Here is a 13,255-nt window from a genome sequence, read left to right as displayed (position 1 = left end):
ATTTAGAAATATTTTGAATGACTGAAAATGTTAATTAATATTGAACCACATTATGATTAATCATTTAGATAATCTTCCCTGAGGATTCACTAATCGTTTGAATTGTTTCCCCTCAAGTGAATAAATAAATCCCAAATAGCATTAAGGCATACCTCCGTGATACTGAAGGTTTGTTTTCAGATCACTGAAATAAAGCAAGTGTAGTAGTACAGTACTCACACAAATGTTTTTGCTCTCCAGTACATATAAAATTTATTTTAAAACTATATTCTATTCTATTATGGTGTGTAATAGCATTATGTCTAAAAAACAATGTACATACCTTAAAATACTTTATTAAAAATATTAATCATAATCTGACAATGGAAGGTTACCCCAAACTTTCAATTTCTTTAAAAAATGCTAATTCTGCAAAGTGTAATAAAGGAAGTGCAATAAAACAAGAAATGCCTATATATGAATTCATTACTTATATCAATTTATATACTATTATCAATGTCCACATTTATGTCAAAAACATCTATCAGTAAGGAAAAAAAAAAACTTCATGAAAGGTCTAACTTGGATGAGGAAATTAATATGGATTTGATAAATTACATTGTCACAGTTTTCTGATTACTTAATTACAAGAGGCATGCCCAGTAAATTACTAACACAATAATTCCATTCTGAAGGATAAAATACATCATCTGGTAGCACTGGAGGAGGGCATTGAGAGGACATGACCACCTGTTGACCCATAGGTTGGCCCCAGGTTGTCAGAGGCTCCTTACCCATTCCCCTGTCCTTGAAATGTGTCTTCTGCCCAGCATTTCCACAGTGGGAATCATTTTCAAGGACAAAACCTTGAGAGGATAATATGATGTTGAGACCATCTGGACCAAATACGTGACTGAGCTTAGTTAAAGCCTCTATCAATTTTGAAGACTTTGACAGGTGGGTGCAGAGATCTACTTGTCTTATGGTTGCCAAAGTCAAGCCTTGTATATGTTTCCTTCTTTACTAAGCCAGCCACCACCTATCAATCTAGAGTGATCCTCCTCTTTCTTCCATCTCTTCTTGACCTCTGAGTATGAAGGCCAATTTCAGATTTTGGTTGGGAAACAAACTCCCATGCTTGTGAACCATTAGTATTTTCATCAATCCCTTGCCCTCTTGGGAGCCAAGGTTGGCTTGGGAATGATGGAGACCCTGACTGTGTTTAACCTCAGATATAGGGGTGAAATTAATTTTACTGGTACCATATGGGATACCAAGATTCACAGAGAAGAATAAGTGAAATCTATTTTAAAAATTGAATTTTTAAAATTTCAAATTAGTCTACACTCAGAATAAGTAGCAAGAGGAAAAGACCTGGATTGAAGTCACAGAACCTGAAATGTATAGCCAGGAGTAGACAGTGTCAGAAAGAAAGCAGTTTGAATTTTAAAATGTATGAGAATTCCACAGTGTTTGGAATGACTGCTCTGAGTATTTTGTTTTATTCTAACTATAAATAGGAATGAATAGGGAAAAAATCTCTCAAATAAGCTAATTGAATGAATATATTATCCATAATGTATTCAGAAATCCAAATGAAATTTAATACTGACATAGATCCAAATTCTTATTTTTGTGCCAGTCTCAAGCAGTTTACATTTTAGTCTCTGAATTCATTTATGTCTTTCATTTGTAAATTTCAAAATTACAAATTTCATTTGTAAATTTCATGTACCTAATGACCATAGATGCTAGGTAATCACTGTACAATGTACAATTTAATTTTTATGACAATTTTATAAAGATTGTTGAATGAGAATGAAAATCTAACAGCTAAAATATGCATTGGTGAAGAAATGAAATACAGATGCTGTGTTTATATTTTTATGGTATAGAAACAATAGTAAGATATTGTAGCCCCTTCTTAAGAAAATTTGACACTGAATATGTAGCTTGAAACAAGGTAAAGGAAATAGCTTCAGTCCATGATTATCAAGGGGAAGGATCTAGGTTTGCAGATTAACTTCAACATAAGGAATTAAAGTGACAAGTGAGGATTTTTTATGATAAACAGACCATCTGGTGAATGAATTGTGCAAGATCATTAAAAGAATGAAGTGAACTAAAAAAACTGTTTGTGTCAAAGTTCCTTTAAATTATGGAATTAAGAAGAAAAGTTATTTATATGTATATATACAATTATATATAATATATAAATCAATGACATATTTTAAGGTTAATCTATGACATGAGGACTCAGTGGATAGAAGTAGAAATCTGACTTGTTACATCTTGTTTACCTTAATAGTTCCTTTTTTCCTTTGTTTTAAATTTGAAATATAGTTGTCATACAATATTATGAGGGTTTCAACCTTACTGCATAGTGATTTGATATTTGATTTGACACATTGTGAAATAATCAGCATAAATTCAATAACTATTAATATGCATATTAAGTTACTACAATATTATTGACCATACTCTTTGTGCTGTATATTATATTTCTTTGACTTAATTACTATATAACTGTAGGTTTGTATCTATCTATCTCCTGTACGTATTTCCCCATCTCCCTATACCGTCCATTCAACCAAACACTTGATTTTTCTCTGTATCTCTGAGGCGGTCTTTATTTGTGTTTGTTTTGTTTTCTTTTACATTCTACATGTTAGATCACATGATATTTGTCTTTGTCTGACTCCTTTCACTTAGCATAATACCTCCTATATCAATCTATGTTATTGTAAATGGGAAGATTTTGCACTTTGTGACTGAGTAATATTCCATTATATAAACTATATCTTCTTTATTTGTCTATTAAGTTGGTTCAGTATCTTGACTGTTGTAAATAAAACTGCAGGGAGCATTGATGTGCAAATATCTTTTCAAATTAGTGTTTTTTGTTTTCTCTAGGTAAATAGCTAGAAGTGAAATTATTAGATCATATGACAGTTCTATTTTTTAGTGTTGAGGGCTCTCCATTCTATTTTCCACAGTGGCTGCACTAATTTAGAATTCCACCTATACTGCCCAGAAAATCATAAAAATGCCTAGTTCCCTGACCAGGGATCGAACCCATGCCCCCTGAATTGGGCGTGCAGGGTCCTAACTGCTGGACCACTAGGGAAGTCCCTAGGGGAGTTTTTTTTTTTTTTTTTAATCCTGATTCAATTTAAAACTGGTAATTGCTGTACTCATGCTTTCTATTTCTTCCTTGTTCAATCTTTGGAGATTATATGTTTCTAGCAGCTTGTCTATTTCTTCTAGGTTTTCCATTTTATTGGCATATAATTGTTAGTAGTAATCTCTTAGGATCCTTTGTATTGGGTTGGCCAAAATGTTCATTTGAGATTTTTGTAAAATGTTGCCCAACCCAATATTTCTTTTGAGCCAACTCAAAACTTCTGTAGTATTTTTAACATTCTTTCATTTCCAATTTTATTTATTTGAATCCTCTTTTATAACATTTCTTGATTAGTCTAGCTAAAGATTTATTAATTTCTTATCTTTTCAAAAATAGCTTTTAATTTGATTTTTTAATTTTAAAAAATCTATTTCATTTATTTCTGCTCTGATCTTTATTATTTCTTACCTCTAACTAATGTTCGGTTTTCCTTGTTATCTTTTAGTTTCTTTAGATAGTTTTTTTTTATTTTAGTTTTTCTTTGTTTCCTGAGGTAATCTTATATGCATATAAGCTTACATCTTAGAACTACATCTCCTGGATCCTATAGATTTTGGAACACTGTGTTTCTGATTTCATTTGTCTCCAGGTTTTTTGTTCATTTTATTTTTTTTTACTTTTCCTCTTTGATTTCTCAAGTGACCCATTGATTCTTCACATATCCTGGAAAATATTCTGTGTACTTGAAAAGAATGTGTATTCTGATCTGATGCTTTTGGATAAATATTAATATATATGTGTATATACATACATATATATATATAAATCTGGTCTAGTGTGTCATTTAAGGCCAGTGTTTCCTTATCCTTACTGATTTTCTGACTGGATTATCTTCCCATTGATGTAAATGGGATATTGAAGTCCAAAAAAGCCTCTTGATGAAAGTGAAAGTGGAGAGTGAAAAAGTTGGCTTAAAGCTCAACATTCAGAAAACAAAGATCATGGCATCCGGTCCCACTACTTCATGGGAAATAGATGGGGAAACAGTGGAAACAGTGTCAGACTTTACTTTTCTGGGCTCCAAAAATCACTGCAGATGGTGACTGCAGCCATGAAATTAAAAGACGCTTACTCCTTGGAAGGAAAGTTATGACCAACCTAGATAGCATATTCAAAAGCAGAGACGTTACTTGGCCAACAAAGGTTCGTCTAGTCAAGGCTATGGTTTTTCCTGTGGTCATGTATGGATGTGAGAATTGGACTGTGAAGAAGGCTGAGTGCCGAAGAAGTGATGCTTTTGAACTGTGGTGTTGGAGAAGACTCTTGAGAGTCCCTTGGACTGCAAGGAGATCCAACCAGTCCATTCTGAAGGAGATCAGCCCTGGGATTTCTTTGGAAGGAATGATGCTAAAGCTGAAACTCCAGTACTTTGGCCACCTCATGTGAAGAGTTGACTCATTGGAAAAGACTCTGATGCTTGGAGGGATTGGTGGCAGGAGGAGAAGGGGATGCCAGAGGATGAGATAGCTGAATGGCATCACTGACTCGATGGACGTGAGCCTGGGTGAACTCCGGGAGTTGGTGATGGACAGGGAGGCCTGGCGTGCTGTGATGCATGGGGTCGCAAGGAGTCGGACACGACTGAACTGACTGAAACTGAACTATGGTCATGTTACTGTCAGTTACTCCCTGTTTGTTAATATTTGCATTATGCATTTAGGAACTCCTGTGTTTGCTGCATACATAATTGTTATATATCCCTGTTGGGTATCATCATGTAATATCCTTCTTTGTCTCTGGTTACAGTTTCTGTTTTAAAGTCTGTTTTGCTGCTCTTTGTTGTCTGTCGTGTTGCTAGCCTAGCTTTCTTTTTTATTTCCGTTTATGTGTAATACTTTACCATCCTCTCACTTTCAATCTGTGTCTTTAGATCTGAAGTCAGTCTCTTATAGTCAGAATATATATGGAACTTGTTTTTTCTTTCTTTCTTTTTTGCATTCAGTAGCACTGTATCTTTTGATTGGAGCATTTAGTCCACTCACAAGTTAAAGAAATCATTGATAGGTATGTACTTATTACCAGCTTGTTTGTAATTTTCATGATGTTGTTTGCCTTTCAGTTAGTTTTCTCTCTTCCCTTGGGATTTGGTGAGCCAAATTAGAATGTTTATAGCTTTGGAATCAGGAGGACTTAAACTTGACTCTTGCCAGTGCTCTTTATTCACTAAAAGCTTCATTTTCCACCTATAGTGTGGGTATGATGATGCATATTTCATAGGGCTACTGCATAAATTAAATGTTATAGCTTATATAGAGAGTTTAGCTTACTACTTTTTGCATGATGAGCATTCAACAATGATGATTCATGTTTTTCAAGGATAGCAATAAAAATGATAGTAATACCTTGACTACCTTTTAGATTCAAGTGTAATACTTTGTTTAGAGTGGGGCCTAGGTGGATAGTTAAAGAATAGATGGAAAGCTTTCTCAGAACATCTCATTTATATGATTTCTCATTCATTAAGATATCTCTGTTGTTACTATATTGCATTGCTGTGCTGTGATTAATCACTCAGTCATGTCCGACTCTGCGACCCCATGGACTGTAGCTTTCCAGACTCCTCTGTCCATGGGGAGTCTCCAGGCAAGAATACTGGAGTGGGTTGCTCCGTCCTCCTGCAGGGGTTCTTCTCAACCCAAGGATAGCACCCAGGTGCCCCACATTGCAGGCAGATTCTTTACTGTCTGAGCCACCATTATGTTATATTTATTATAATGTGATACAGTTTTATTATTGCCAATTATGTGTTATATTCTTATATATAAAAGTAAAATAAATAATTTTTATTCATTCCTTAATCTCCAGTATATGCTTTTAGGGAAATATGAGACTAAAACTTAAATATCCTAAATAGATACTAGTTGTGGGTATCTGAACTCCATTCCTGAAAGTTGTGAGACCCCCAGGTTTCTAGTTTTTAGCAGTAGGCCATGGTTCTCTACTACAGTCCATCAATCTTGGGTTTTTCAGTGCTGGAGATAATGCTCAGAACCATGTTTCTTCTCCTCTAAGAGTGTGAAAAAATAAAGAGTAAAAAGATATGAGATTTCCTATTTGGATATTAGTCCATATTATGCTTTTTGGATTGAATGGGAAACCTAGGTCATGATGGATCCTTTCCATTTCAGTGAATTTTGACTCAGTCTAGAGATACACACACACACACACACACACACACACACATATATATTTTACTGTTCTTGAAGAGAGTAATGCTATGAGGATAAAATGACTTTACAGTTTAAGGCTAATAATATATTTTACTGAGGTTGAAAACATTGAAAATCTAAAGTTCATAATTCACAGTTGCACTGATGAGGTTTCCCCAGGTGAGTGGGAATGAAAAAGAAGACAAGGAGTTGAAACAATGAGATAAGGAAAGGAAAAGAAAAGACCAATGAATCCAATGATGACATGTATGACAGAGGTCTGCCAGCATAGGAGTCAACAAGTAACTCTCTTGTTACAGTTTGTATCTGTGGTGATAGAGTGGACAGAGAAATCTGCAAGAGGATTTTTCTTTTTTTTTTAGAGAGAGAAAGATGAGATTGGATTTAGTTGCTAAATTGATGTTATTATTTGAATTTTCAAATATAAATATATCAACTCAGAAGGGAGTAAATATTTGAGACTCATCATCTTGATAAGTAGTTATGAGATAAATGCTGCTTCTGCGATCACCTTTAGAGCCCTGCAGTTAAACTAGTGATGTGGATTAGATTTGAAGGGATAATAAAATATAATCAGCAGTTATCTCAATCTTTATACAATTCTTTTGTATCTTGCATATTGTAAGTTGTGAAATTCTAAAAATAGGTTAGATAATGAATTATCCCGGTAAATATTTGGTGTGCAGGATAATTTGCTTTTCCTTTTGTATCTCTCTACTGCACTTGTATTTTCTAAGCAAAGAACATTAGCATTATAATCACCACTTGAGGCTTTAAGCTGAAAACATTTTATTGGTTGACTGAACTTACCACCCATTAGGAATGTCCACATCTGGTCAGATGGGGAGCTCAATGTTTGCATTACCCTGTCCACACTGCAGAGTTCAGATACTTTACTGGCTAAGTTACAAAACTTTGCTTTTTTATAGCTACTCGATGTACAGGCTTATATAGCATATACCTCCCTGAAGCAGTTTCTTTCTCATACCATCTGGTAATGAGAGGATCATTTACACTACATAAAACCATGGCATCTGGAAAGGAAAAATAATGTGATAACATCAGTCTACTACCAGGAATGACCATATTCTATGTTGGGGAAATTATTTAATACTAAAAATGAGATTTAGAAGAACCAATATTCAGTAAAAATTGTGAACAAGTAATACCAGCAGATTTTTCAGTGGTTTCAACCATATACAGTTTTCTAGCAAAAAAAATTCAAATAATTGAATGCTGTGGATTTTTGTGAGATATGAGGCAAACATTTGGAGGGTAAAGGAAATGAGTTTGGAGTGGATGTCAACATTACTCTATAACATAAATTTGAAGATTGTGACAGGACCCCCCCCCACCACCACCCCCATACCTGTAGATCTTGATCAGATCTATATGAAAGGCAAGTAGCAGTTCTAGACTTTAGAATCAAGTGGGGGTCAATTATGAAGGTATCTGGCGATTATGTTTTCCAGGAAGAGTAAGAGATGCACCCAGGGCCCTCTCGCTGTGCTTGCTATGTGCCAGGCAGGAGACTAAGCACTGAGGGCACAGTTCTCATCACAGGTTGTCCTTCTTACTTCCTAGTGAAGGAGGAACCAAGTGATGTCGGTGCTACAACAGAAAGAGAATGGAGCGATGAGGTAGAGGATGGCAGTTGAATAATAGGGGAAGTGACGTGGATGAGGTGAGATGGCTCAGAAGACGAATAGGTGCAGGGCAGGCCTCTGTTAGGAAGTGAATATAAAATGACGTCTGATCGAACACTAGGAGATTGACATGCAGATAGTCTGGTCTTTGCGAGAGAAAATATTGAACAATGGTTATGAAAAAGATTCGAAAGAACCAAAGGAAAGCAATTGAACAATGGAAGGCTGGTATAAAATCAGACCCTTGGACAAAGAAAAGAAAGAGTTTAGTCCTGGGACACAGTGGCCATCTTAGGAGATTTCTTTTTTTTAATCACTCTAACAAACCCTGTCTCTGTGATATGTAATTTTTGTAATACATATGTATTTGTATTTAATTTAAAAAATGTTTTCAATATAAAATCTCTTGTTACTCTGGTGAGTCACTCCAAGCCATGGATTGCTCTATATTTAATAGCTTCCTCAGGTTTCAGGGTCAAGTGCAGTAGTGATTCTCCCTGGCAGCCCACTCATGGGGGAGAGGGAAGGTAGAAAATACTGGTGAGATTTTTGGTAATAATGGTTGGAGAGAGGCTTCTTTAGTGGGCCAAGTCCAGGGATGCAATGCATAAAACATTCTACATAACAAGTAATTTTCTCACAGACCGCACAACTTATAAGTATCTGGTGGCCAAACTTTATCTCAAGTGTAAGCGTCTGTACATCTGGACACAGTAATACTGAAAACAAAAGTGACAGGAACTTTCACAAAGAATCTTGTGATTTAGGAGAAAACTGGCATGTAGATAGAAGGCTAGTTAAAATAAATGTATGTTTTTGATGCTACTAGACAATTTTAATTCATTCAGGGCATAATGTCTAATTAGTGCATAATTGTGATGCCATAACATTAGCAGTAAATAAACTAGAAAGGGAGATTGTACTGATTTGTTAATAATTAGCTAAATATTTTTATAATTTAGTTTTAAGAATATGTTAAAAATTTTACTGACAACATGATATCAGTAGCTTACGTCTTGATGTGTTTTCACTTTCCAGTCAATAACATGGCATTTTGACTTGATGCATGTTCCCCTTTTCTCTTTCTCGTATCATATACAAGTAAAATAAAATTATCATCTCTTAATAAATGTTATACTTAATCCACACTTAACTTTACCTTTTATTTTCTCTTAATTCATATTCAGAATAACTTCTGAGTTTTGTCACTTACATAAAAATAGAATAATAATAAATTGTTGAAACTGTTCTATTTTGTTACTTGGACTATGAGTCATTCCAGAAGATTTATAAAGGCTTATTTTATCTCTGAACCTCATTTCAGGATAGTAAATGAGAAAAGCATAAAATTATTTATTGGTAAAAAAGAGTTTGTTAATGGAATTGGAAAATTAGAAAGGAAATAGTCATGTTTGGAAAGTACACATTTGAAATGTGTTAGTGTTAAATGTGTTAAATACATTTTGAAAAAAAATAGATACATTTTGGACTTGTCCTTGGGATGCTGCAAGCAGATTACCAATTAGTTGAAACTTTAGCATATTTTAATAAAGAATTATTTATAAGAGTACCTAATTCTGGCTGGAAGAAAGCTCATATTAGATAAAAGATTTTTCCCAAACTTTTATGAATGATACTAGAGATTTAATATCCATGTGATTAATGTAATTTTACTTATTTAAATAGTGACAGGGGAGTATTTCTCATCCTTTATATTCCATTTTAGACCTTAATTGCACATAGAGTTTGTAAAATAAATATTTTAACTTTGAATTATCCAGACATCAAGTTCTAGATGCAGATTAGAGGTGGAATTTTCTGATTTATTCTCATGGAATCCTAAATAAACATTTTCAAAAATAGGTGATTACTAACATTAACTCCCTTCATCCTTATGTGTGATTTATATTTCTATTGTATGAAAAACTCTATTTGGGAATGTATAAAGGTAACCCACACAATGGGGATGAAAATCTGGAATGCTACAGATCACTCAAAATAGAATGTTTCATAAAATAAGTCACATCTCAACAGTGGGGAAATTTTGCGAAATAATATCCAGTTTAGAAATTATATTTTCTCACTCTAAAAAGTCTTGGCAGATTTGTAAAATCCCGTCTACTGTGACAGTATGACACAGAATGAACAGCTTGTATAGATAGTTTTCACAGGCATCAAGCATTTTGGAGAACATGCAGTTTTCTTTCTTATTGCATAAATCTGGAGAGCTTCCATTAAAAACAGCAGCAGCTGAATGTACACATACAAGTATTTGATGAACACTCTGTGTTTAGCTTACCATCTATTGTGCAAAGTAATATGGAGGTGGTAAAACATGGCTGCAGGGAAGGTAAGGAAAGGTTGTGCAGTCAGAAAATGAATGACGAGAAACTGACTAGTGCTAGAACACAGAGCAGATATAAGTAAATATGTTGATGACTGCACAGTGAGGTTGGATTTGCAGTGTAGGAGGTCCCTACTTTGTATCTGATATTAACCACACTTTAACACATACCAAACCCTTCATGCGTAACTAATTACGACTTTTTAAATCTTTTCATCAACAGTTATAGCTATGAAAACAAAAAGAAACAAAGGCATGCATGTAACTGTTTCATCACTGGGTCACAGATTAAGTGCCACAGTGAAGAGCAAAAACCAGACTGAAAAATAAAGTTTACATAACCATCTTATTGAATGCTTTTTGTAGATACTAATTTCTCAAGTTTACATTTAATGAACCTGGTAACTTATTCAATAATACTAATTTAATATTAATGCTAGGATTTGAAATTCCCTAATCTGGCGTGCTGCGATTCATGGGGTCGCAAAGAGTTGGACACGACTGAGCGACTGATCTGATCTGAATCTAATTCCAGAACTCATAAGCTTAACTACCGCAGTATTCTGTTTCAAGAAACCTGAATCAAGTTTCCATTTCATCAGTTCTTGATGGAGGGTTTTGACTGATTAGTTTAATATTGTTGTATGCCAGTTTCCTTTTTCACAAAAATTAAATGTTCATTGCAATAATCATGCTCGACATATAGTATTCAGTGTGAGCTGTGTTATTTATATTCTTCAACAAAGAAATTTTTTAAAATGTTCTATGACATATTTTCAAGTGCCTTGGTCATACATTCTTAAATACGCACAGCTCCTAATAGGGTCCACCCAGTTTCTGTGCATTCACTTAAATAAAATAATAGCAACAATATACTTAACAGTGATCATAGACATAGACATAATGGGATTCTAACTATGAATCCTGGTTAAGTATATAGTTAGAACCATATTAGGTCAGTTTAATAATCTTGTTTCTCTGAGATCTTAAGCTTCTCACTAGGACAAGGACATATAAAAGGTTACGTTGAAAATGCTGTTGGATGTTGACATGGATATATTCAGGTTGACTAGTCTACTTTCCTCATGAAGAGTATTCTCACAACATAACTGGTAAATTCATCACCTCAACGTTGCAATATATTTAGTGAACTTGTTTCATATTTTCTTTTGGAAATTCATTAGTATTTGCAGCAACTCAACAGATAGACATTAAGTTGAACCTTATTTTAGTGTGATATTTTTTAAAATTTGCTATAAAATAATTTGAGGTCTGTCAGACCCATCCTCCATGTTTTTCTGCCCTTTACTGGATCACTAAGACCCATATGTTGACTTACTCTAATAGTGGAAACCTCATTCCCATTAGAGATTTAGAAATATTTAAGCACAGAGAAAATAATGTATATTGGCTGAGAGTCTTTAAATCTTTAGCTCCCAAATCTTATTTGGGAATGTGTATAAGTCAAAACCCTTGTTACTTGAGGTCAATGGAATGCTGGATCTCCAAAAGTGTGAGAAAAGACGAAAACTAGGAATAAAGAAAACTTAGAATTTAAGAACTCTTTTTACTATGGGGTTAACCAAAAGTTTCCACTGCAGTCGGAATTAGTATACGTCCCCAGGGATCTGAGCAGGTTAGAGGGCATCAGAGTGGAAGTCTGGTCAAAAGTGGAATAATTAATCTGGTGGTTGAAAGCGTAACTCTTAGTAATCTTGTTGGAGAAAGATCCAAGCTAGACTATGCAGGGAAGGATCCAAGTCTTGAAGGCAAGGGAATGTGCAACATCTGGGAAATTTTCAAGCTCACAGAGGCTGCATGTTATTCAGAAGAGGGACCCAGCCCTAGTGGGTGGATGGAAGTCCCAGCCCTAGTGGGTGGCTAGAAGTCCGACTAGAAGGCTGGAGTGTATTACTAGGGAAGCAGGTGGAGGATCAGTCATAAAACTTCAAAGGAAGGTAGAGCCCTGAGGAAAGCTCTGTCAGAGCTGTGCACCTATTGTTGATTCTGGCTCTACACTGACCTCCATAAACATGCTAGGTTCATGCCTCAACTACTAAAGGGGACAAATTTCATGACATATTTCCTTACTTGGCTCAGTTACAGAGTGGAGCACAGATTCTTGCCAGTTAGTAGGGATGAAACAGGGTCTGGCAAGAATCAGTATTGTTTAGTGTAATCATTAGCAGAATATTTTATAGTATACATTAGGAATTTAAGCTGGCTTTTATTTTAAATTCATGCAGTATATAACCAAATGAACTAAAAAAAATATGTTATGTTTAAGCTGGGGATCCTAGAAAATAAATCTTGAGGGATAAACTTTTATTTATCAACTCTTCATTTCAATCACAAGAAGGAAGAATGAGGGGAAAAAAAGGCAGACTTACTATAGGCCCTTAATTTCTTATCTGAAACCCTTGGTTGGTGTCAGATACATTGATTTTCAGAGGTTAAGGAGTTTAAAGAGATAAAAATGTGTAATTATTATAACATCTACAGTGGACTCTGGGGCAGCATTGTTTATTTAATTAAACAAAAAGAAAGCATGACTAATTAAAAAAGATAAAGAAGTGGGTCTTCATGAAGGACTGTGTACCTGTCCCTGAATTCCAGAAAACCTCAATCAAATATTCAGTTAAGGTTGTCTGATAAGAGCTCTCAGAGGCAACAGAGAAACTATCTTAAAGATTATATGTAAACAGTTCTCATAGGAATATCAGTTATCTACCTTAGCCTCCTCTGTGAACTCCCAGGATCTTTTTCTTTGCATCTGGCTTGAAGTAACATAAATTTTGCTAGTGGTAAAGAACCCACCTGCCAGCGAAGGAGATGTAAGAGATGCAGGTTCAATCCCTGGGTGGAGAAGATCCCCTGGAGAAGGAAATGGCAACCCACTCCAGTGTTCTTGCCTGGAAAATCCCATGGACAG

This window comes from Bos mutus, chromosome 17 (genome assembly GCF_027580195.1).
Source record: "Bos mutus isolate GX-2022 chromosome 17, NWIPB_WYAK_1.1, whole genome shotgun sequence".
Taxonomy (NCBI): domain Eukaryota; kingdom Metazoa; phylum Chordata; class Mammalia; order Artiodactyla; family Bovidae; genus Bos; species Bos mutus.
This window is presented reverse-complemented; position numbering follows the sequence as displayed.